The following is a 27,177-nucleotide window of genomic DNA, read 5'->3' as shown; positions in this document are numbered from 1 at the left end:
AAATGCATGACTGAAGAGAGAGAGAGAGAGAGAGAGAGAGAGAGAGAGAGAGAGAGAGAGAGAGAGAGAGAGAGAGAGAGAGAGAGACTACACTGGTGTCAAGCGTGGACGGTATATGAGAGCGTTGAACCACCGTCCGTAACTGTTTACATGAGGTCAAGTTAGGTAACAAGCTCTGGGGAGAACCACCACAGCCGCACACCTTTACTCGGAGTGAGACGAACAGTCCTTCTTTGTCTGTTTGATAACTCGCAGGAGAGACACGGCGGCAGACCAGTGCAAACTTTGCCAAGTACAACCATGAGCTCAATTCTCTCTTTCCTACCGGTATTTATTCAGCATTTCTAATACTTACATGCATGACTTAGTAATATATGAAAAATTAGCAAAAATTAGATACATGAAAGACAGCAATAAAAGCTCTCCCCCTGTATTCTGATCCAACTAATATCTAGGCCTATTCGTAATTGCGGTTATAGGCCTACCGTTGATGAAGTGCGTACAATGTACTAAAGGTGGCGTTGTACGCGAGGTTTTTTGGTGGTGCGCACAGGGGCAGTGACGCAGGCGATGAGGTGCAGGTTCTGTGTTCCAAGTGCTAAGGTGCAGGTAATGAGGAGGTGAGGTGCTGGTACAGGTGCTGAAGTGCAGTTGTTAAGGTGCAGGCGAGGTGGTGAGGTGCACATGAAGTGATAGAACAGGTGGTGTGGGGCAGGTGGTGAGGACAGGTGGTGTGGAACAGGTGGTGTTGGCAGGTAAAGTGGGTGTTAAAGGTGGTGACAAATCAAGGTAGGGTATAGGGAAGTTGTGGAGAGAGAGAGAGAGAGAGAGAGAGAGAGAGAGAGAGAGAGAGAGAGAGAGAGAGAGAGAGAGAGAGAGAGATGGGGGTAAGAGGGAAGTGGAGGGAGCAGGTGTGAGGAGGTGATGACGAGACGGAAAGATATTACTGAAGTGATACAGGTGACAGGGGAGGTGAAGGAAAGCTGGGAGAGATGGTATCAGGGGAACTGGATGGTCAGGGAGCGAGGGATGGTTGAATGGGGATGGGAAAGAGAAATGGTTAAAGGAAGGAGACATATTAGGAGGGGGAAGAAATAGTAGCAGGAAGGAGATATGGCAGGAGGTGGTAGGAAGGATATTAGGAGAAGGATCACAAAGACCGAGCAGGTAACAAAAGTCCCAGTGGCCTGCCACAAGGTTAGCTGCAAGATTAATAAAAGTATTTTCTATCCACTTGTTGGTAACTTACAAAATGGATGTCAACATCTATACTCTTCCTGACTGAGTCTTTGGTTCAGACATTCATGATGCTTACAGGCAACTACGTTTCAAGAACTTTATTACTGGTGAACTTTCAGGTATCGACTTGAATTTTTTTTTTCTCTCGATCTCCAGTTCCAGTGTTTCTCTACAGTCGTCGACGTCGATGTTACGAGAATATGTGAGTCTTCTCATATCACGCGACCACGTCGCCGTCGCATCTACAGTACGAATACTTTCATTCTTTTTAATCTTCCATCATTATATGGCTTATGTCTTAAATCGTGACATCAAACATGTTGCCCCTTTTCCAGACTCTTTCAGACTTATCTTCGTTCTCTTAGTTTTCTGGAAACTAGAACTTTATCGCAGACTCCAGAAGTGATTACGATGGCAGGTTATATACCTGGGCATTACAGTGTCTCGTAGTTTATCCTGCAACGACATCGTTCTCTCTTCCTGATGTATGACTGTCAATCTGCGCTCAGCAGATTTCAGATGGTTGGTTTCTGGTCGTAATTCCAGATCCAAGTCTTCTTTGAGTTCTTCAAGAACTTTTCCAAGCTTTCCTCTCCCTTTTCATCTCCACCCTCTCGCTTCCCCAAGATGCTCGTAACATGAATGGTCCTTTATGCTGGCACTGCTTATATGTAATATCCGACTCAGCACGTCGGTACGACCCTTGAGCACGGCGATACGACCGTCGGGCACGATGATGTGACCTTTAAACCTGACCTTCTTGGGTCAAATCAGAGAAAAGGATCGAAATCTAAGAAACATTACCAAAATATCAACAAGAATAATGTAAAATATCAGAAATGATACAGAGAAAACTGTTAACATGAAAAATTAGAATTGCAATGAAAGAAAGACCAGGCAAGAGGTGGGGGATAGTAATGCACTACACCATCACATACAGACATACGCTCTCTCTCTCTCTCTCTCTCTCTCTCTCTCTCTCTCTCTCTCTCTCTCTCTCTCTCTCTCTCTCTCTCCGAGGATCCCTCAACCCTACTTCTTGACATGATTCACCGTCAGCTTAGCGTAAATTACTCCGAGACTCAGAGGTGGAACAAATAAAATCAATGGAGGTTTGGATGGAGCACGCAAAAGGGCGTTTAAGTGAGGAGAATAACAAGGGAGAGAGATATTGCTTTATGAGGCCCCCGCGACAGAACCCTGAATTAACGAAGCCGTGCGAGGTGTTGCTGCGGCGATGAGGAGCTGAGCAGGAGGGCTCGGCCGCAGCATAAACGCTGGCATTTATGTAAATTTTTGGCATGTATTTAGATTGCATGGTTTGGATGGACAGGATATTTGGAGGTAAATGGAAGACACTTCGTATGTTTGGAAATGGGGTGCTACTTGTCTGATACGTTTAAGGAGTCTGCCAAGCTAGCAAGTAGATATTTAGCCTTAAAGAAAGAGGATAAAGTGCCTTCATTTTTTGTTAATGGCGTGATAAATGCCCACTGCTAAACTTCTGTATAAAAGAGCAACTTTAAGAAACCTATCAAACTGAAACACGAAGTCTGAAGACGAGGTCTTCGAAAAGTGAGGATGAGATTATAGTTTCATGATACACCAGAAGAAGAAGCGAACAAACCAGCAGCGAATAGCGAGAGCAAAGGTTGTCAGGGGAGGGTAAAGACCTTGACCGCCTGGCTAACACAGCCTCAGCATTTTCATGCATGAAGTAAATATTGCCACCAGCCTCACGAGGCCCTGCGCTGGAAGGATATGCAATCCTGAAAGGAGCAAGTATCCACACGACCTTCCTGGCATGATAGTATCTGCCTTGTTTTATCAGCTCCTCTTCTACGATGTTTCTGATGCAAAACTATACACAAGTAATGCATGTACTATGGTAACAAGTAACGCATGTAGTATGATAAATTATTTATGCATGTAGTATGATGAATAATTAATGCATGTAGTGTGATGAAACAAACTATTTCTGTCGTGCGGGAGATAACCAAGTTGGACCGAAGGCTCATCCCTCTGCTTCCGCGTGTTTACATGACTTCATGGTGCTGCCCAGTGTCAGAAAACAAGTCGACCTACATGCCACAAAGTTACCTGTTTGGAGTTCATCCAATAGTCTAGAATCCGTCTTTTCCAGGCTTGCTAAATCTCAGATATGCACTACTAACCATCAAACATAATGCATATGATCCAAGGCAAAAACCGGTCTTCAATATCAGAAGACATAAGGTTGTTCGTTGGTTTGCACCACCACATATCCGAAGGTATTTTGTCTTCTGAATTATGGCATTGCACTTAAATGTAAGTTACTGAAAAAAGAGCGTAGAATGTGTCACTTGGCTGGCATATTGAGTTCTTTTATATAAAAAGAGTCACAAAGGCTTTTACTTTGTTTGTTGAGTCTATGCCAGCATCTATAACTGCTTTGGACCAACCGCTCCCTTCCAACCAGTCACCAAGGATGAATGGAATCATCCTAGTTCATGTATTCTTTATGTGATGCATCTTTCTGTTACTTTCAGAATTTCAAGTGTATCTAGAACCTGTAAATGTAAGCCTGTCATGTTTCATCAACCTGTGAACTCTTTACTGCTGCAAAAGGAGAGCAAAATATTCCCCACTATGTAAGAAAGTGTAACACCTACTTCGGCTACAATCTTGACATCCAAGTCACGCGTGTCACATTTGGTCTTGTACTTATATGAAGACGATGAGACCATGATTACAGGAAGAGAGGCTACCGAGGATAATTAATTAGGTTGACTTTAAAGAGAGGTCTAGGAGAATCTAACAGTGAGAGGGATGTATAGAAAATAAGAAATGAAACAGTGAAAAACGATGTTAAGATGAATTTCTTGAATAAAAGATAACTGACGTTTTGAATTAATTGAGTGAGAATGTCATGGGCACAAGGTGTTTGTATGTTTTCATAACAAGGCTAGGCCAGTGTTTAACTGAGGAACGGGACAGTGAGTGTTGCTCACTTCCTGTAGGTACAAATGGGCAAGTACAAATATGCACACACACACACACACACACACACACACACACACACACCTTTTATTCTTCCATTTTTTCACTTTAAACTTTCACACTCCGCTTCTCTTTTTCCCTACTCTACACCATTACTCACGAACGTAGAAAAAAATTTATGGCAAAAAGTCATTACCTGACTGAACTTTTCAATAACTCTTGCAATATTTTTAAGATGTGAATGTATATGTACATAGTAATCCCGTTAAATAATTACCACGAGTCTATGTTTCTATGCACGTTGAGAGAGTGAGTTCCCGTGTAATAAACGGATGTGTTCCCGTGTGATACATGGATGTGTTCCCGTGTGATACATGGATGTGTTCCCGTGTGATACATAGATGTGTTCCCGTGTGATACATAGATGTGTTCCCGTGTGATACATAGATGTGTTCCCGTGTGATACATAGATGTGTTCCCGTGTGATACATGGATGTGTTCCCGTGTGATACACGGATTCATTCTTGTGTGGTAGTTGTATCTATTCCTTTGTGATAGATGGATACATTCTTTGTCATAGACAGATGTGTTTCCCCCATGAGAGACAATTCATTCCCGTGTGACAGATGGATGTATTCCTTGTCATAGACGAATGTGTTTCCATGTGACAGCCAGTTTTGTATAATTGAAGAAAAAGAGATCGACAGAAAGTTGAATATATCATAGAAATAAAAAACAGTCTGGAAAACGAGTGAAAAAGGAGATAGAAAGGAGAAAAAGTAATGTAAAGTCGAGAAAAGTGGCAGAAACAATTAACGTATATCTACCTTTCTCGATAAAGAGAATATCAAAATAGATCAGTAAAAGAAGAAATCAGAAAGAACACTGTTCGCGGGTATGCACCTCATTCTCTAACCTCGCTGATCCGTGGCTTAAACACCGATCACTATCACCTTTCATGAAAATAGACATGATACTTCATCTTAGCAAGTTCTCATTAAGATTATATAACAATAGCTCTAGTGGTTATGTCCAGGGTTTCAGTGTACACATTTAGAACATACGCGGGTACTACTGTTGGGTTTATGTGCCTCGTGTGGAATTACTTTGTCCTCGAGATTGGAAGAATATATTGCCTGTGAATACAAAAGTCTGACACAGCGGTTTTCCTTTCTACATCAAAATATCTTGAAGCTATGACTCCTTCATGATACAAACGCATCTCCCTCCCATCCTCTCTCTCTCTCTCTCTCTCTCTCTCTCTCTCTCTCTCTCTCTCTCTCTCTCTCTCTCTCAAGATTTTCTCCCACCTCTTACAACAGATATCTTGTTGCATCTTTTGTATTTCTAATTATATGTCACTTTTTAGCATTCTTTTAACAGTTATGTGTTGTGTGCACCACGAAGGAGTCATATCTTCAAGATATGCCGGTGTGAAAAGGAACAAACGCCATGTCAGACGTTTGTAGTCACATGCACTTTCATGCTCAAAGGTTGAATCATGACCGTAACGTCGTGTTCAAGACCCAGGTAAAACAACGAAGAATTTGACGGAAAATGATGAATACACATTGATCTGTCTCACTTGACGTTTATATTCGTAGTCAAGTTCAACACAATGTGGAAATAACTCTTGATATTTTCTCTTTAATACTGATACAGATTTTAGCTTAGAGAGTTAGGCCGTCATTCAGTCGAGGGCCCTTGGAAGGGTGAGACCTGACTAATCTAACACTTTCCTTCTCTTGAGACGGGACTCATACTACACAGTTCCACAAAACCTTATTTACAAAGGATACAGTAATCACTGGTCTCAAATACTAACACAAATTCTACCACCTTACTTGCGACCCGCCAGCAAAATTGGTGTCACCGTCTAGACGGAGACACTTAGGAATATATTAGGAGACATATGTATCCTGAATCACACACATAAGACTGGTCAAGACAGCCGAGCAACCGACTGGCTTTTTAGTTGATTTGAAATAAGTGGTGAGCAACAAGGTAATACAGCGATCTTGTCCAATTTGTCAAGATATCGTCAAAGCTTTCATGTAATCTTGATATATATCCTCTGCACTTACCTACCTACCTGATACCAAAGACACGCGCATCTCTGCTCTTACTTCCCAGTAAACGTCTTGATAGTTTACCCGTACAATTTACTGGTACTGGTAAAACGTGGAGGATGAAATATATTTCACTCTTTTCCCTCCGTTCCTTCAAGCATACGGACGGTAGACAAATAAAATTTTGATAAGCGAAAGGTAAGGCATCTTGTTCATCAGACTAATGACGCACCTAAAATGGCTGTATGGAATACTGAAGTTGTTTTTTTCCCAGACCACCGCACCCTTGGTACCCTGGTAATGAGGTAGCTGTTGTGGCGTTACTAGTAATATGCACCTGTGATGAGGCTGATGGTGGTGTTACTAGTGGCAGCGACAAAGCTGTGATGCTGAACCTGTACGTGAACATACGACGGTGTGGCCATTAGGAACGAGGCAGCGACTCGTGAGCGTGGCGGTGAGATCCTTAAGAAGGACAGCCAAGCTCTCAGCCACAACGGTATTACCCTCAAAATGACAGCACGACCCGATTACATGAAGCTATGAACCAGGGGGACGACGGCACAACCCTTGAGGAGGACGGTACGACTCTTGACTGATGTCCTGGTCATCAATCCCTGAGAAAGATGGGGGCAAAAGCACGGGCATCACACCCAACCAACAAAGATTTGGCCATCGTCTTCAAGGGTCACACCATCGTGCTCAAGGGTAAGGTTAACAAGCGGTGGGACAATGAGGGACTACGGTCTCCATCTGTCGCAATGATCACAGTGGAAAATCATGTTATCTGCAATCGTTAAGATGTTGAACTTGTTTAAACACATGAAAATCAGCTGCAGATATTACATACATATTCCTAACAATAACTTAAAGCAACACATGCTACTTAGTGGCCAGAGAAAATAGTATATAAGTGGTTAACAGATTACCAGTTCATCTGAGACAAGTCATTTATGTTTTCCAATATTCTTTGCATTAAGAGAATTTGAAATATGTTTTACAAGTTAACTCATAATACTTCCCCTCCAGTGTAAGTGGTCATAATGTCCAGCACCTACAACTTACATGTGCAATTAATTCACCAAGATCTAATGAACATCTCACCAAGAAATGGCAACTACTTCATCAGGATCTGACTACCATTGCACCAAGAACTAACAACTATATCATCAAGCAATAAACCTACTTTCCACACAGCCACAACAGCGTGCTAATTACAGTCTTCAAACAGGGCAACACGCTCTAACGATTCACAAACCACAAAGAAGGGGGAGCAAGTCATCAGTATTCACAGGAGGGCGGAGTACCCAGCACCAGAGAGGGAGGGGAATGTAGGCCTAACCTAGGTAAACATATCCACTGTTCCCCTGCATTGTCTTATCTCTCGAGCTTTTTCTGCATTTTTCGTCTTTAGTGTCAGCGATCACAAGATGGGTAGGAGGGCACAATGAATTTTGCTGTAATCATGAATCCCTTGAACGAGTCCTCTACGTTCTCATGTCTGTGCGAGACAATGCATTTCAAAGGCTCCTAACTCAGTTAACTAACAAAATCCATTATGAGGAGACAGTTCAGGCACTGGTTTACATTTAAGACCATCGACTGGCGTTCTTCAGGAGCAAGTTCAGGTCCCTCAGTGTTTCGGAAGCAATTTCAAAATTCCTGTTCGTGAGTATCGTCTGCTGTCTTATTCTTTTGCAATGTTGTAGTAAATGGATTTCAGATTGATTCTAAAGATTTTTTTAATCCTCTCCCATGAAAGCAGGCGTGGTGCAAGATCTACTTTGTACTTCCTGCGTTACATATGATCTGCTTGATACCCCTGCACAGTGCTTAAGGTATATCAAAAATAGTATTCATGTTAGCTTTATGTTCTTCCTTTTGTGTCAATTCTAAAAGCGAATGTTACAAACAACGGTGAACTTGTCACATCTGCCTCTTGAGGACAACGGTACTATTCTTGAGAACGACGGGTCGAAATGTGGTACTCAAGGGTCGTACCGTTGTGCTCAAGGATCATGCCGTCGTGATCAAGAATTTAAAAACAATCCAAAGTAATCCTCACTTTCTCACTTTCCTCTCGTTTCACCTCCATTTAGTTACACAAATCTGACAATGGTCAACACTTACATCATAATCAACCCAGTTTAATTCTGAATAAATCTGTCCCCCACTTCCACTCATTGTACTATAATTAGTACTCATTCACAATATGTCTACTCTCTTAATCACATGAAGTGAAAGTTATTGGAGTTTCTGGTACTTCTGGTGGAGGAAGAGTCTCATTATGCTTCGGATAAAACACAAGAGTCTCGCTGAAACAACAAGAAAAAATGGTTCATTTGCTTAGCATCAGGGTATGAGAGACGCTTTGTAATATAAACAGGAACCAAACAATCGTTATCAAATCATAAGACAAAGTTTGTCATGGACCATACAGAGAAAAAGAATCTTGACAATAAACTGTTAATCCTAAACAACTCTTACCGCACTAGTAAATGGGGATTAGGGAATCTTAGGATTAAAAACTAGAAATGAATGTTCAGCTGTATTCCTTCCGATGAGAAAAACAGATAAGTCGCACCGATCATCGAATTGTAAATTACAGAGAGCATCGTTATTTCTAAGTAATGACTCATCTAGTTTTTGAGGTGAATTAATCCCCTTCGGTCAAACAACGGTCAACGGTCTATCGAATGTGTGTGTGTGTGTGTGTGTGTGGGTGTGGGTGTGTGTGTGTGTGTGTGTGTGGCTAAATTCATTTACTCCATCAGTCCCCTCACCCCTTCCACATGACACACACCTGTCCCTTACCCCTGGCACATTACATCTCCCTGCCCCTCACCCCTGACACAGGAACACCTTCCACATGTTACCACTCCTTGCGTCACGCAACAAGTATTTCAAAACCCAACATGTTCTCCCCGTCTTCTGTACCTGGTATTGTACCTTGTGCTCCTCTCCCTTGCCTCTCATCACGTGTTCTATTCCCGGTTCTCTCTCTCTCTCTCTCTCTCTCTCTCTCTCTCTCTCTCTCTCTCTCTCTCTCTCTCTCTCTCTCTCCCCTCCGTCTGCAGAATCCCTCGGTCCGACACGACTCCCTTCCTTATCCCAGATGGAACAAAAATCTTATGTTGTAGTCAGACGCGCTAGCACCTCCCTTCCGTGGCTCGCCTCAATTATGTTGTCGGTCGAGTGGAACCCAAGGGGCATCGCCGGATGATCAGGAATCGCAAGAAAAAATCAGAAATTATGACAAGTTTCCGACAGACTGTTAATTACATTACCTTTAGGCCCGCCTCTCGTATACAGAGTCATTACAACTTATTGATTCCCGAGGGTATTGGCAGAATAAGACAAACACGGGAATGTTTCCGCCGCGCGAACACAATAGTTGCGTCCGAGCTGCTCTCTGCCTGCCACCGTGACGAAGAGCGTGTCGATGTTGCATTGGGTATTCATATGAAATGTGACGGGTGCTATTTCATCGGTTAACCCAAGCTTCTCCTCTCTCTCTCTCTCTCTCTCTCTCTCTCTCTCTCTCTCTCTCTCTCTCTCTCTCTCTCTCTCTCTCTCTTCATCGCATTTCTTCTCTTTTCTTCCTCCCAATATCACTCCTCTTTCTCTTTTTTTTCCTCTCACTGCTCTTACAACCTTCCATCACCTCACACTCATTTCATCCCTTACTCCTACCACCCACTTCCCCTCCCATCCATCTCTCGTCCCCCCCATCACCCTCCCCCTCCCCCGTCTTCTCAGATGGAGGTAAAATTGAATCATAAATTGCATGTTATTTTTCTGGCCTGAAGAAGGAGATGCAGTTCTCGCTGTTATGATGATTGTGGAATAGTTTATATTATTGGCTGAGTCCTCGCTATATTTTGTTTTATCGCGCTAGAGGAGGCACTTGCGGGTGATTGGTCGGGTGAATACACCACAATACACATATACATATATACACCAGTGTCACATTTCGATTCCTCTCTGGCAGTACATCACTGGACCAACTTTTTCGTACGAGTAGTGAGAAACAAGTGGAATTATTCGTATCAAGGATTTGCTGATATTGTTCAACAATCTGTGTTATCTAATCATATAGTAAAGCTAGATTTACTGACTTACTTCATGCTCTAAGTGTCTCTCCTATCGTTATGGGGCATCTGCAGCTCTCAGGAAGCTGGCCACGTCCACCGTGGCAAACAACTGGGAAACTCATTAGTCTTCAAACCAACCTATATATATATATATATATATATATATATATATATATAGGTTGGTCTGGAGCAAGGGTGTGTGATATTACCATGGTTATTCAATATTTTATGGATGGGATGGTGAAAGAAGGACGAGTATACAGTGTGTAGTTGTTGTTTGTTAATGATATAGCACTGCTGACAGATTCAAGCTAGAAACTGCAGAAGTTGGTGACTGTGTCTGGAGGAGTTTGTGAAGGGAGGGAGTTGGCAGTGAATGTGAATGGGAGCAAGGTTTAGCACGGTTAGGGGACAGGTAGGTCGGGATGTGAGTTTGAATGGAGAGGAGTTAGAGGAAGTGAAGTGTTTTAGATACTTTGGATTGGACATGACAACGAATGAACCACGGAAGGAAAGGTATCAGGGTGGATGAGAAGGCGAGGGTTCTGGGGGTGCAGATGGGCATGTGTGGGGAGGAGAGATCGTTATATGGGAGGACAAAAATGGGTATGTTTGAGGGTGTAGTAGTCCCACCAATGTTACATGGATGCGAGGCATGGGCTAAAGTTGAGGCTGTGCGGAGGAGGCTGAATGTGTTGGAAGTAAAGTGTTTGAGGTCAGTGTGGCGTATGAGGGTTTGATCAAGTAAGTAATAAAGGGGTCAGAGAAAAATGTGGTAATGAAGGGAGTGTGCTCGAGAGAGCTGAGTAGGTTGTGCTAAAATGGTGAGGACATATGAAGAGAATGAGAGAAGTTGACAAACAGAATGTGTGGTCGGAGGTGTTGGAAATGAGGAGAACAAAGACACCAAATTGGGGATGGAAAGGTGGAGTAAGATCTTGAGTGATCGGGGTCTGAACATGCAGTAGGGTGAAAGGTGTACAAGGGATAGACTGAACTAGAAAAATCTGGTATACAGGGATCGACATGCTGTCAATGGACTTAGCCAGAGCATGTGAATCGTCTAGAGTAAAACATGGAAAGGTCTGTGGGGCCTGCATTACACATGAGAGCTACAGAACTGTGAGGGAATGTGGCCTTTATTTGTTTGTCCTGGCGTTACCCTGCTAACGCGGGAAATGGTGATCAAGTATTAAGGAAAAGATTCATTAACTTTAAGAGCTTTTGGAAGCCTTTGTTTTATTCTATAATTTGATACTCTTACGAAACAGACCACACTGACATGAACATCAAGAATATCATTCACTGATTGATTTACCAATACTTGTAAGAATCTGCAATGAGTCATCATTATCTCTTATGATAGAGTAACTGAGATAGACTTCCTCTATCTCCTAATGTTATTCCGTAAGCTTCCGTAATTCACAATAATCACATTAGACATGATGGTCATTATCTACAACGATTTACTATCACTTAACATAATCTAAATAGGTCCGGCGTAGTTAATTCTAACCAACCGGAACCTCTGATTATCTAATTAATCATTAAGTTCTGCAGAAAGCTTAACCCACCTTGAATAACAAATAATAATTACGACGCCCTACACAAATACACTGTGAAGTAATCTACAGAAATTATTAGAATATGCGAAAACTAAGTCGTGTTTATTATACTCAGATCACATATAATAATCTATTATGATCTATGGACCTCCATCATGACATACGACAATGGACCATGACGAACGTTATACCAACGTAATCTATGTAAGCATGATAAAGCATACCATAATTCCATCATGGTGATGTGCAGTCTGGTGTAACATTCCACACAATGAACCACAATGGAGTTTATGCTGGTTTAGATTTCATTCATTCTAGAATGATGGTTGTTTCATCGTTCCACAGCCTATTGTGACATTATAATCCACCTAAACTTAAAAAAAAAAAAAACATCGCTCTGTCAATGCTTTCATGTGCAGTGATCGACCAAGATGTAGAACAATACCTATAACCTACAGTGACCTACTGTAACCACGTTCTTCTATAAACCATTGTGCTATAATCTGCTACCTGCCATACACGGTAACCTAGAATTCATCTTCATGTCGAATGACGTACCATAATCTGCCATGATAGACAAGACCCACCATAACACACTACTCGAACCATGAAAACCTTACCATGCCATAACAACGTAACAGTCGTTGTCAGGATTGTTAACCAGAGTGCAAGTACGCGCACGCGCACTTACTAATCATACATTACCCATTGTTTGCGAATGATAACAAACGTCAAGTTAAGAAGATAATCATATGCTCACAGAATCCTGCCAATGAGTAATTTGATTACGTAATTCTTTAACTAACAACTTACGTCACCTCTCTATCTGTACTCTAATTACCATTTACGTCATCGACCTTAACACAAACTTCTGCTTGAGATATATTGAGTGTTGACTAGCAGGACAATACAGTTCAAATTAGCTTTATGTTTACATGGAAGATATCTTTATCATCATAGAATGACCTGAAAATGATTAGATATCTCTTGTAAGGTCCGATGTAAAGAATGTGATATCTGCGAGGGCGTTCATGAAACCGAAGTAATGATAATAACAATAATAATAATAATAATAATAATAATAATAATAATAATAGTAATAACAATAATCATAATTACAATAATAATAATTGTAATAATATGTATCGCTGACTTTCATAAAGAAATTAGAAATTTGTCTCATGATAAAAAACATAAGAAGGTTCACCAACTTCAATGTGGTCAAAATTTTGACGTTGTGTACACAAACCGTTAATTTCTGCTTCACTGGAGCAGGTTCACCTGACGTGGACTCAATACATTCATAAAATTCCTTTCAGAAGATGTCTCAAATAACCTTTATATTCCTTTCTACCATATCGGAGGCTACATGAACGATAGTTCCTGAAACAGCATTCCATAAACAACAGAATTCGGCAAAAGCAGTCACAAGCAACAGTATTTCACAGGTCATCGAGACAAGTCCCTCAGTGAAATATAAGAAGGTCTCAGCAGATCAGGAAAATAGAGAAAATACTATGAGTGATCTCGAGGCAGTAGAAAACCTGCTTTTTAGACAGGGTAAGGTCACGTTTGTTAGTAAAGGCATAAGATGGTTCAAAGTTCCAATGTTAAATAGTGAAAGGAAAGAAATAATCCCAATGGCCCACTGGTCAATCGTAAATGGTCCCACAGTAATTATCATGTGACACAGTGGCTTGCGTAGAAATTGGATCAGACTGGGAGTCGGTGATTTGGATTGTTTTGAAATCGACGCTGTTAGATATGTATTGCTAGAATCTACCATTGTTCTCCATACAAAGACAAACCAATCCTTTGTAAAATCCTGTCAGATGTTCAGAAGAGAGATATTTCGGCACCTGATCAAATGTAGTTATTTGTGTGATGTGGAGTTTATGTAAGAGGTTACGTTGATGCCAAAAATGCTGAAGCTCTCGAAGGCAAAGATGTTCAAAGTATAACGGACCAGTAAGTATTCTCCTACACCCCTCTATATTGCTGGAACCCTAAGGATAAAGAACTGCAACTTGTGGCTGTACTCCCTCGTAATCTTCACAGTTTGACTCTTAATAACAGAAACATTCAGTGACTTTCTTAATCCCCTGAGCATGATGGTGTGATCATTTTGCACAAAAGCACAACCTTGGAATACGACGACACCATGACCTTTGGGTAAGGTGTCTTGGTCCTCAAGCGTCAAAGGCCATCATATAAAAGGGCCGCTCTATCATGCTCGAGGGTCACACAGTCATGCCAAAAGGACTAAGATTCTCCTTGCGTTAAAAAACTTATGAGTCTGTTTCCGGTACTCTTTCATGGTACACATACACATAGAAACCCAACCAACACTTGCAATCATCACTACAGAGGTTATCGGTAGTGTTAATGGCCAAGGCAATGTGTTATCTTTGACATTAACGACCACACATGAGATTATCTCAATTCATTTTGCAAAATCATTGTTATCACCTTCAGAATATTTCCGATTCAGGATAATATCGGAAAAATCATAAAATACAAATAGTCAATACAATGTAAATCACAAGATAGCGAAGAATTCACACGAATAACGAAATCCACAGAGAAAAATCTAAACGAAGAATCTTAGATGGCCAACGTTTCGTCAACATCAGGAGATGAAACAAGAGTAACATCCTAGTAACAGCAGAAATGGAAGTAACAATAATATTCCATATACAACAAGACGGACTCATGCAACAGTAACCAACGACAGAATTTCACAACAGCACTCTGCGAACAACAACAGCATTCCATAAGCAATAGAATTCGGCAAACAACAGTAACAAGCAACAGTATTTCACAAACAACAGATGTCCCCAGTAACAAGTATCGGATTTCGTAAACAGGGGGCTTATTCCCTCCCCCCTTACCCATCCAGTAACAGGTGAGAACTTCGACAACAGCAACAGCATCTGACTCGCTGAGACAACAGTCTGTTAAACAGAAACACAGACGTACGCAAACAGAGGAATGGCGGACTAGGTGCAGGTCGGTCCCTCGCATTTCTAGGTTTCATGACACACATCAATTCGCAGATTAAGTAGAGAATGTCATGTCGCGCGCCATCGATCGATGGGGCACATAGTATAGGCCTAGCGACTGGCTGTGGATGGCTGGAGATGGGGGGGTTATAGCCCTACTATGGGTGTGCTGTAGGGATTGCCAGGGAGACGTATGTTACAGTGGTTATATCTTTTCCTATTTTTCACGGTGTATCTTGTAGGTGTGAATATGATTCTTTTAATCATTTTTTTTTTTTTTTGAGATTCAGAAGAAAGTAAGTGTTTTTAAGGGTAGGTTCGCAGTTGCTTAGTTACTTTAGGTCGTTTGTGTTAACATGGATATTTTGGGGAAATGGCCATGTTATGGAAGTGTTAAGGTTGTGGTTTTGTTAAAGGTTATCAGATGAGTGCCATGCTAGAGGCTGCTGAGTGGATACCTGTGATGTCTGGGTGTTGGCTGATGAATCGATTGCTGTATCAGATGGAGTAAGGATGCTATGCGTTCAGGGTTATACAGGTGTTAGATGGTGGCTATGTTACGGAATCGCTAAGAGTGGTGGGTCAGTGTGACGTGATGTTAGTGTAGTAAAGGTGCTAGTAAGTGTTAGGTGGGTTCCAAAGGGCTAGGTTAAGCAGGAGGTGAATGTAGAGGGTGTGCTCATGTGATGCCTTCCTATACAGGATGTCAGAAGCTTATCAAAGGAATTCAGATATGTAGAGAGGAATGTGTTGTAGTAAAATAGATGTATCTATATGATAGAAGACATAGAGGTGTTGACCTGTGCTTAAGATGTACGTACATGTATAATGAGAGAGGTATACCTAAGTACATGAGGGATACATAACTAAGTTGTAAGAAATCTTTGTAACAATCTGGGGTGTATCTATGTAAATTCCGTGTAACATTTGTCATATCATGCTGTCGTGTTCATGGGTCGTACCGTCATGGGTCGCACCGTCGTGCTTTAGAGTTCATTGTAAGAATCGATTTGGCCATGTCATGAGGAACATGACAGCTGCTGTGGTATAAAAATCCGCTGATCATATGGTGAAAGCTTTCTTGTCTTAGGGTAATGGTGACTCTCTGAATGAACAGCTTTCTCAGAAAAACTCAGTAACGATACATGGGAGTGCATGTGAAAGCAGTACAACATAGGATCTGATGGTCTTTGACAAAGCTATCTGGTCCATGGGAGTACTGTACGTAGGAAAGCAAAAGAACACAAGACCTCATGATCTATGACAATTCTATCTGCTGAGGATAGTGGTAGTTTCCTATATTACTGATCTGTTTAAACACAGACATGTAATAAAGCAGATGGTTCTTCCCTACTCACTACTGCGGATGGAGTCAGGACAGTAAAGCTAGAGGTGTTATATCAGCCTGAGAGAAAATACTCTTAAAGTTAGCATCATGTAGGAGAAAGGAAAACCAAGTAACACAGATGTGATGAAAGTGATAACTCTGCCCCCAGGTTGGTAGTAAACATGTTATAAGGAAAACTTTGTCAGTCAGGCGCTGATTATGTTAAATCAAGGGTTGCCTTTGTTATGAGGGTAGAGGTGGTTATGGAGGATGAGGAGCAGTACCTGACGATATGACATCCAGCCAGGGATGGGATTTCATATGAAGCATCTGTATCATTATGAGCAATAACCTCAGACAGTGTGAGGACGTACGTGTGTGTGTGTGTGTGTGTGTGTGTGTGTGTTTGTGTGTTTGTGTGTTTGTGTGTGTGTGTGTTTGTGTGTTTGTGTGTGTGTGTGTGCGTGTTTGTGTAATGATGATAATAATGATAATGAGAGTAATGATAATGATAATAATAGCAATGATATTGGAGATTACTAATGCTAGTAATTATAATAATGATGATAATACTATAACAGTGACAGCAAAAATTTTTCCATGCTAGTTTGCCATTTCCCACATTGCGAGGTAGCGTCAGAAAAAAGACAATGAACGGCCTCATTTGCTCAAATCCGCTCTCTAAGTGTGAGTGTAGTGCCCCAAAACGAGAGTCCCGTTAATAACAACCAAGCCCTACAGACCTTCCCTGCTTTCCTTGACCATTTCATATGCCGTGGTTCAGCCCACTGACAGCAAGTCATCCATGTATACTACTTTGCTTATTTTTTTTTTTATCCGATGAATGTTTCTTACCCTTCTGCATATTCAGGGCCCGCTAACTCAAAGCATCCTTTACTATGTCCTCTCATCTATTTTTCGGTTTCCTCCTCCACTTCAGACACATAATCGTTAGTCTCTCTTCACTCATCCTCTCTATATATCCAAATCATTAAAGCACACGCCGTCAGCTCTCTGTCATACTCAGTTTGCCACCATACTTCTCCCTTACACTATCATTCCTTACAGGTTCATCTCCTTCACACAAAATATTGTTCTCAAGCATTTCACGTCCAACACGTCCACTCTCTTTTGTTCCCTTGAATTTACGACCCACGACTTACATCCATACAACAATATTGCAACTGTTACTATAGCATCAACATACCTATCTTTGTCCTATGAAACACTGACCTCCCTTTCCACACATACCTCAATGCACCTAAGACCTCAGGCCCCCCACCCAGTAATAATGCTAAAGATGAATAGTAATAATGATAATAACAATGATTAATGATAATAATGATAATAATAATGATAATAATAATAATCATAATAATCATAATAATAATAATAATAATAATGATGATAATAATAATAATAATAATAATAATAATAATAATAATAATAATAATAATAATGATAATAATAATAATGATAATAATAATAATAATGATAATAACAACAATAATAATAATAATAACAATAATGATAATTATACAAATGAATACAAAATAATTCAACCAGCAATAGAACATTGGGTCTTTTCGAGGCTGTTTGTGATCGTGGAAGATATCAGAAACTTACGCGTTAGTGTGGTAACAGTTAGGAGGCATACAGATAATTCAGAGAACAAGCTGCAAATTGTAAGTCGTGGACTTGAATCGAAGTATTAATCAAGTCTGTTCTTAAACGTATCTATAGTACTGCTTCCCTCAACTCTAACTGGCAAATCATTCCTTGTTAACAATCCTGTTGAAGAAAAAGTACTTCGCTTCATTCGCGGATGTGAGGCATTAGTAACAATAAAGTACTGGGATGAGCAACAGTGGTAGCTGGAAGGTGTACTGAGATGAGCAAGCCAAGGGAACGGTATCAGAAAACACCATCATCATCATCATCATCATCATCATCATCATCAGCAGGTCCACAACCTTAATCAGCGGTGAGGGTATTGCAGTCAGTAAGCTCATTAACCCAGCTGTACGTATATTGGACGGCGGTAGATGAACAAGATGGATCCCCAAACATTTTCTTTTTTCTTTTTATAATTACTTTGTACACAATATATATTACCTCCAACTCTTCCTTCCATACACTGGTATACGTTGGATCAGATGCAAACACTTCTAAACTCAGTCGATTCCATAATGTATATCCAAAGTGGTAAATATATTCTCCTACACTACTACTACAATAGTATGGCGAACAGTATGAAAGAAAGAAGAAAACTACTACTACAACATCTAGCAATCATTTGCTCAGTTCACTACATTTAGCCGCCATGTAAGACTAACTTTCCTGCACTTCAGTACTTCTACTCAAGATGCTTCTAACCTTCAGCAACTCATTAACTAATCTTTTCATCTCTTTCGCGATCTATCTCCTGTTCAAGATCTTTTATGTTTCTTTCTACCAAGGTCACGTCTATCATACGTTCCACATAGCCAGTAAACTTTATTTATTCTAATTTCCTACGACTTCCTACATCATGTGCATTATCCATTTATTTGGGTATCATACTTTAGTTGTTTAATACTAAATGAAAAAAATTCGCCAAGACTTCATTATCAAGTCTTTTGCACTATACTAAACTTCTTCCAATATGCCAAAACTTTGTCCTTCCAACTCTCTACTTTGTGTCAATCTACTCAGAACGTCACATTTTCTACTGCCTTCCCTATCAAACATTCTTTTCAGATGCTTAAACTCCGTAACAACTAAATCTTTCTTAATTGATAGGATGTTACAGAGAGACCTCCCATCGCTCTCAAAGAGAAGAACCTTACTCTCATCCATAATAATCTTTATCGTTCTTTTCCTACAAAACTTATCGAAACAAACATTTTGCTGGAGCTCTCCTGGATTCCTGCTGTGGTAACAATATCTTCCACATGCAACAACTCTGGAGGTTTCTCTTTTCTTCCTCCATAGTCGACCTGTACCCTGCAATCTTCCTATCTCACACAGAGCCACAAACATAAGTACATCAAACAGCCGGGGTGATATACCATCTTGACGCCAGTATCTATTTTCCCCACTCACCTGTATTACTATGAGCTTTCAGGCAAATACCACCTCCATTACTAAAGCTCTAAACAGCATCAAGAGAGCTCCTGTATTAGCTATACAATAAAAGCAACATTTCTCATAAACCCACTCACTTCTCGTCTCAACAATCTTAACTTCAGCCATGGCACCTACAACCTCCCTTGCTTATTCTTTGTGCCACACATAATAATGAAGTCTACACACCCTCCCAGAACAACATTAACACCAATATATTAACCATCAGTGACACTTCATCCGTACCTTCACACATAAACCAAACTCCTGAATATTCAGAGATAAAAGAAAATTTATTATTATCTGTAAAGTACAGACCTTCTTGTAGGAAATGTGGGAACATTCCTCTCACCACACACACACACGCACTCATATATATATATATATATATATATATATATATATATATATATATATATATATATATATATATATATATATATGATGTATGTATAAGAAATTTTGGGGATAAACGTACACAAGAAAATCTTCTTTCCTCAAAATTTCACCAACGAAAAATCGCAATAGAAATAACATTTCATTTGGATCAGAAAATTGGAGGCTCATGATTTTCAGACAGACAAAGCCTTATAGGACAATATTATATAATAGCTCTTGAGTCCGTTCAGAGTCAAAAGTGAAAAACGACAATGGAGTTGAGTAAATGGTCTTCATCTGGGCTAAGAAAACTTTGCCAAAGATAACAAGTTAACAATTGTGAGACTTGGGCAAAGATAACGACTTTGGACAAACGAGGCAAAAAGTAAACCAGTGCTTGAATTTCTCTAAACTTTAAGGATACCAGAATGAACATTGATTTGCTAATTGCAATATACTTCTCTTAATTTGCATAGTTTTTGTTTTAGATTTTCATTTAGAACTACACAATATATATATCAAGATTTCTGGCGATGTAACAATGGCATAATCTGATACTTGGAGTTTTGGTTAATTCACATACGGAAATACACATTAACGTTATTTCATGCGATGAACTTGGAGCAGCATGAGCGTGGAGGGAGCAAAGAGGAACGTGAACATGACGGAACATGAACGTGGAGGAAGCGTGGAGGAGGAACACACAAACCTTGGTTCATAGCAAAATGTTCCCAGACTGCAGTGCATCAAGCGAAAGATTCCAATGATTAACCTTTGAACGTGCAGGCAGAATCCGATTTTAAACGCCGTATGATGAACTGAAAAGTTTTGTGGGGAAGATGGATTCAAAGAGGAACGATGTCCGTCAGATAATATGACGAAATAACGTGAGAGTTCTGTTGCAAAAAGATGGAGACACAAATTTGAGGTTGCACAGATCTAAGATTGTCGAATACTTTTTTCACGGAAATCATATCATTCCAGGCTGATAAACTATATATCTATTCTATTGGTTAATCAGAAAATATGTATACTATAGGGACTATTTTTTTTGTTACGTTGGAATGCATTAGTAAGGACTTATCTGAAGGTGCATGATGAGGTTATCTGCTGGAGGACACTGACTGTCCTAAGCTGTTGCTCTAATGCAGATAGTAAAGCAGTAGGCAAGACTATGGGTCAGTCTACTTACTCCAGCAAGCAAGACATTACAGTGCATCAGAATATGTATATATACCAACCAAACCTTTAGATTATTTTTTAACATATATCAATTCGAAAACTTTTAATCATATATTTGATATGGAGCCGAAGTAAAATCTGAGGCTGATACCTACTTCATCGTCATGCATCATGTTCACACTCGTCATCAGATGCTGCTGGACATCTCAAAAATATAATCAAGAAACGTTCCAGAATATCTGCTGAAAGAGTTCTTCATAAAATCATCTTATGAAAATCAAAGCAACTTTTAATTGTGAAGGAAGAAATACTGGGTAAAGATGTACGACCCACAAAGGAAGAAGAAGAAGAAGAAGAAGAAGAAGAAGAAGAAGGAAAAGAAGAATAAGAATAAGAAGAGTACCTAATTACCTTCCTAAGGCTTAAGGGTATGTATTGGAAACTGCTGACGCAGAAATGTGTATAAGTCCCTCGATTTTATCTGCAAATAGTTTCTAAGTTCCTCTTCCTTACTAACAATTTCATTTTGCTTAGATGGTAACTATACAACACAGCAGTGTTCACGATTTTCTCACAAGCTTTCTATCTCACATAAAGAATGTTCTCAAACACTAATCATTACCTGACTTGTTGGGAAATCTCTTTTTTTTTTCCTTTTTCAGTAAGGTCACCAAATTCCAGCTTTTAGTTTATGGTGACACTCAGATCTGCGACAGCTTCTTTGCTACCAGTGCCTCTTCCTGTTGGACCCTTGCAACTTCTACGTTCAAATTTCTTTTCGTTAATTTCTATCAGTTTCTCTTCTGCCTTGTTCTATCTTTCTGCATCTTCTCATTGCCCTCTGGCCGTATCACTTGACTAACTTTGGTGTCCTCTGCTATATAACACAATATAATGAGGAGGAGAGAAGCAGAAAGTGGGTGAAAGAAGTTGGAAGAGAGAGGAAAAGAGTAAGAAAGGTTGGGAGAGAGAGAAAAAAGAGAGTAAGGTTAGGAGGGAGGGAGAGAGAGAGAGAGAGAGAGAGAGAGAGAGAGAGAGAGAGAGAGAGAGAGAGAGAGATAGGGGTGTGGAGGCTAGATCCGAGAATGCTGCCTCTGTTCATTACTGACGACGGGATATTAAATGAAGATCATAAGAGACTTTGACACGGCTACTTTTGATGAAATTGTCTGAAGGCTTTAGTGTTGGTTATTAGGTCATCGAGAGCCTCACCTGCCTGCCTCCTTTGTCTGGCGCAACCTAGCCGTATTTTATCCGACCCAAAGTGGGTGAGTCACATGTTTTGTCCAACACAGGCTGACTGAGTCTCATGTCCGGCCAACAGTGGATGAAACACGTATTTTGTCCGACCTGCAGTGGGTGAGTCATATGTTTCATCCAACACCTAGTGGGTAAGTCAGGTGTTTTGTCTAACCGACAGAGGATGAATCAGTTATTTCGTTCGACCCGCACTGGGTGAGTCATATATTTCAACCGACGCAGAGTCACGTGTATCGTCGTAAGCACAGTGGGCAGGTTACTATGTTCTGTCTCATATTAGTTACGTCATATGTTTAGTTCAGACCACAGCTGATAAGCGATGTATCTTGTCCGAACCTTTACTTGCAAGTGGAGTTTTTTGTCCTGGCCACAGTAGGTTATTGTTGTGTTTCGTTCGATAACCTGTTGATCAGAGGTGCATTCTGTCCGACACAGTGTCAACCAGCAGTGAGAACTGAACTATCCAGTGCTGACTAACGGGCAGTACGAGTCACTTTTGCCCAGTGGAACTATGCGACCCACTGTTGACCAACGGCGTGATGTGTTTTGCTCAAGATTCGTTAGTAATGATTATAGTCCTCTGCTCAGGTGATGGCCGCCTCGTTACGTCTGACTCTCACCCACTCCACTGTTTACGGCTGATCGTATTCTTGATTTGTTTCACTTTAATATTATTTGATAATTCTATTCAGGTGGGTTTATCGTGCTCGTTTTCTGTCGACACCTTGCGATCAATACAGAGTTTTTCCAACCCTCGGAAATTAGTCACTGGTTTTGCCGGACTCTTCATTGATCAGGCCGTGGTTTGTCGGGCCCCAGTTTAACCATAACTGTAAATTGTTTGATCCTCACGACTCAAGAGTGGATTGTTCGATGTTGTATAGTGATCCATCATATTTCTCTTTCTCGGATACTTTTTTTTTTATGTTAGCTGAAACGTCATTTTTCCTTCCTTGTCGACTGTCTCTTGTAACTACTGCGCCCTCATCAATATCATTAACCCTATTCTGATTATCATCATCATTCATATAAGTTCTTATCATCACCAGATCATCATCGTACATCTATACCGTCTGACTAACCCCCGCATTTGTATACTGTCGAGTAAGAGGCTGATTGTATGAAAGGAAAGCATTCCATCCGACACCTTCCCAACACTTCCTTACCCCAGGTCTACATCTACACCTGCTACTCATCTTTCTGTCCAACTTACAGTCTCCCACATCTCACTTCCTTTACCTGTTTTGGCAAAAATCTGTACCATCTACACCTACGTGTGTACTAGCAAGACGTTCTTTGGCATACCTGTCTGTTTTACTATTCTGTCTCCATCAATTTAAGTTTGGAATGTAGGATACTAATACTGTTCTCCCACAGACAGTCTCTTGAAACACAATCCCATTATCCTTGTACTGTCCTCCAGCAGATAGCTTTACCATAGACTACCCAGTTTTCTGTTACTTGGCCTCTTTGCGTACGCCTAGGTACTGTCCTTCAGTACACAATCTTATCAAACACCATCATATTTTCTGCTATCTGGCTTTCGCATGTACTCCCATGTTCTCCCGTGTACTTATGTACCACTCCTTCCCTTTATGCTTCCCTCTTCCATCACCTGACACTCACCACCTCTCTTACTACTACCCTGTAGGAGTTACTCTCCTGGGCATCAGTCATTTAGTGTCACTAAGAATAAAGGATGAATGTGTACGGCAGTGGTGGCACTTCCCTCCCTTCCACTCTGAACACGACCTCTTATTACCCCTACTTTTCCTCACCCCCTCTCATACACAAAAAAACTTTCCATTCCGAGCACGTTCTCTTAATTACGTGGACAAACTGGAGACAAAAAACTTGTCCAGAAATGAAACTAGAGACTGAATGTCCTCTGGCCTCCTTCTATAGCTAAGTCAATTAAAAAATTCTCCCTCAAACCGGCAAAGATGTCATTTTATTTCATATAGAAAGAAAACGAAGAAGAGAGGGCGGGGAAGGGTAAGGTAGGGGAGGGTTAGAGGAGGGAGAGGTAAGGGGGGGGGGTGAAGCTACCGTTAGAGGATAACAAAAAGGCATGTGTGGTGAAGGTGGGTGAAATAGGAGTATTAATGAAATAAGGTGGTGAAAGTCCCTCAAGACTTCCTTTATATTTATCTACTTGTAAGAAGGGGAGGAAGGCCGAACGAGGGGTAGGGACAGGTAGTGTAGGGAGGGAAGTCATGGAGGTGGAGGCAATTGTTTCTGTATCTAAACTGGATCCTCTTAATGACATATCCTTCGGCTGACGTGAACTGTTACGAGGGAGGCATTACTTCCGAAGTCTGTGGCAGAACTAAAGGGGACGAGTCACAGAGGGACATTCAGAGGACAAGACACACACACACAGAAAAGGAAAACTCAAAGACCAGGAGAGAGAGAGAGAGAGAGAGAGAGAGAGAGAGAGAGAGAGAGAGAGAGAGAGAGAGAGAGAGAGAGAGAGAGAGATCACCTACACACTTTTCACTTCATTATAACTTAATTTTCACACTAAAGAGAAACTTTGTTATAAAGATGTACGTCGTTGCAGTCCAGGTTTTCTGGCCCCCGTACCCACAGTTCAGATCTACTTAAAATTAGAAAAAAAAAGTTTGGAGATACAGTGAAAAGTAGCTGAGATAATCAGTCTCTCACGGGGCCACTTATCAATTTTCCAAGAGCAACACATCGCTGTACAAGACGTAGATCCATGAAATGAAAGTATCTAATAATCATGACAATGTTAATGACAAAATTCCTTATCTATTCCCTTATGATGCTTTAATGTTGTATGATTTTCGTCTATCTCTTCTCCCTTACGTATATCCGATTTTCTTGTAACTGTGTAGGATCTAAATATTTACCCTTAGTGGATGACTTCGTTTTTCCTTTGTGTGTGTGTGTATGTGTGTGTGTGTGTGTGTGTGTGTGTGTGTGTGTGTGTGTGTGTGTGTATACAGTAGAAGGTTAGGGGCAATGCAAAGGCTAAGGGTTAAGGGGAGGACGGAAAGCTAGGGGTCAAGTGGAGGAGGAAGGTTAGGGGGTAAAAGGAAGTAGGAAGAACAGGGATAAAGGGTGGTGTAAGGGGAAGACAGAAGGCGAGGTAAAAGAAGCGGAAAGATTAAGTAGTAAAGAAAGGAGGGAAGGCTAGGGGAGGAGCGGGAGGGAGGGTAAGGGTTAATAGGAGAAAATTAAATTATTGATCAGGTGTCGGGAAGGCTTCATCAGTTAGTGTGGCGTGGTTCCTATCACCATCCACGGCCGTAAGACGGTCATGTCATCAGTCAGGCAGCGTGGTCACCTTCACCAACCACGGCCGGTCGATGGCGTGGTTGCCTCCATCAACCACGACCGGTAGGAGGGTGAAGTCATCAGTCAGTGGCTCAGTTCCCAACACCATCCACGCTCAGCAAAATGGTGATGTCATCAGACGGTGTAACGTGGTTATCATCGTCATAAATGGCCGGTAAGACGTGACATCATCAACTACGGTCGCAAGTTTGCCCCCCCCCCCCCCAACTCCCACAGGCTTTGTTTATTTGTTTGTGTGTGTGTGTGTGTGTGGAAGGAGTAAGATGCATACAACTGTCCATCTCCCAAAACAAGTCCAAGACATACTTCGGTCAATAAAGGCACGAAATATTTGCATCAATAAAATCATCCGACATCTCTTTGTTCTGAAATGTACGAATGATCTTCATTAAACTCAGGGCCATACTGAAGTAGTCGAGGGTCGTATCCTCGTGTACAGTAGAGTGGTGGAATTCATTACATTTTGTCTTTCTTCCTACAACATTTCCACCCTTGAGTCAACCGTCTGAGGTACTCAGACTGAGTTCTATATTCAGACAATCATCCTCTTCATTTCTCATGACATCTGACGTGGTAGTGAATGCGGCATATCTTTGCCCACGTCCTGATGGCTGCTGTAAGAAGAAAGACGTACTACTATAACTCACGACAGAGCCATTGTTTACCATATCTCCAAACATCATTACCAATACCAGTACGTAACGCTTGGCGGAAGGTCTGAGTCAACGGAGTGATGAGGGTCCCGCCCCTTCATTGGCTGTGAGGCTTGGGCGGTGGGGGCAGGGGGAGGTAATGGAACTAACCCTTGCCGTGATTGGCTGGCCACAGGAGTGACGTAGGCATGGCGGCAGCCAGGATGTACTAAGCCTTCATAAGCCGTCGGCCGGTTTATGAAGACTTAGACATTTCATCGGAAACTAATATCACAAGGACAGATTAGGCTCTACCATCCGTAACAGGCCCGGAACAAGATAAGATCACGTTTGTGCGTGTCTTGCTACTTTTGAAAACGTTCGTGAGCTTCTACGAAAGTATCTATGATTAAAACCATGGGGGTTGTTCCCAAGTGAAGAGAAGAGTAATTTACTCTGTTCACCAATATGAAACTTTCAATAACAATGAGCCTGGCATATAGGCCTATATATTTCCTTTGTATATTGGTAAACAAAGGGGAGTCGTATGCCGAAGGATTATGAAGATATTAGCATACGGATTAAGCCCAGTGAAGGGTGGTAAAGGGCTTTTGGTTAATGAAAGATAGGATCTTCTCTTTGGTTGATGAGAGGCTAGTGTGCGGGCGGGGAACGGCAAGATGTATGATTTAACATAGTGGTGAAGTTTTCGGGTCAAACACACGTCAAGGAGACAGTGGCACTACAATCGTCTCCAAGTGAGATGTTGTTTATACAAATTCTGGATAAACCTGTCCAAGATGAAGGACCATTGAAATGGAGCTTAACCCTTGAGCACAAGGACACACCCCTAGAGCACACTGGGACAACCTTGAGCACAATAGTACTACCCATAAGTACAGTGGGACAGTCTTTGAGCAAGACAGTGTGATATTTGGTCACGACGTTACGACTTTCCACCTGATTGCTATTAGTTAAAATGTTGGAGATAGCATAATCCTATAACACCCATTGAAACTTA

At 41.1% G+C, this 27,177-nt stretch overlaps 1 long non-coding RNA gene across 1 annotated transcript in view; it reads right to left on the bottom strand.

Moving 5' to 3' along the window:
• Positions 1-8,155: 8,155 nt before the first annotated feature.
• The window catches only part of LOC139757104 (uncharacterized), a 324,993-nt gene continuing 305,971 nt past the window's right edge, over positions 8,156-27,177 (bottom strand). Inside the window, exon 12 of the long non-coding RNA XR_011714503.1 lies at positions 8,156-8,602. This is a non-coding gene — a long non-coding RNA (uncharacterized lncRNA). The remainder of the gene's footprint in view (positions 8,603-27,177) is intronic.

This window comes from Panulirus ornatus, chromosome 24, assembly GCF_036320965.1.
Source record: "Panulirus ornatus isolate Po-2019 chromosome 24, ASM3632096v1, whole genome shotgun sequence".
Lineage (NCBI taxonomy): Eukaryota > Metazoa > Arthropoda > Malacostraca > Decapoda > Palinuridae > Panulirus > Panulirus ornatus.
The sequence above is the reverse complement of the archived record's forward strand: the minus strand, read 5'-3'. Positions and strand labels throughout refer to the sequence as shown.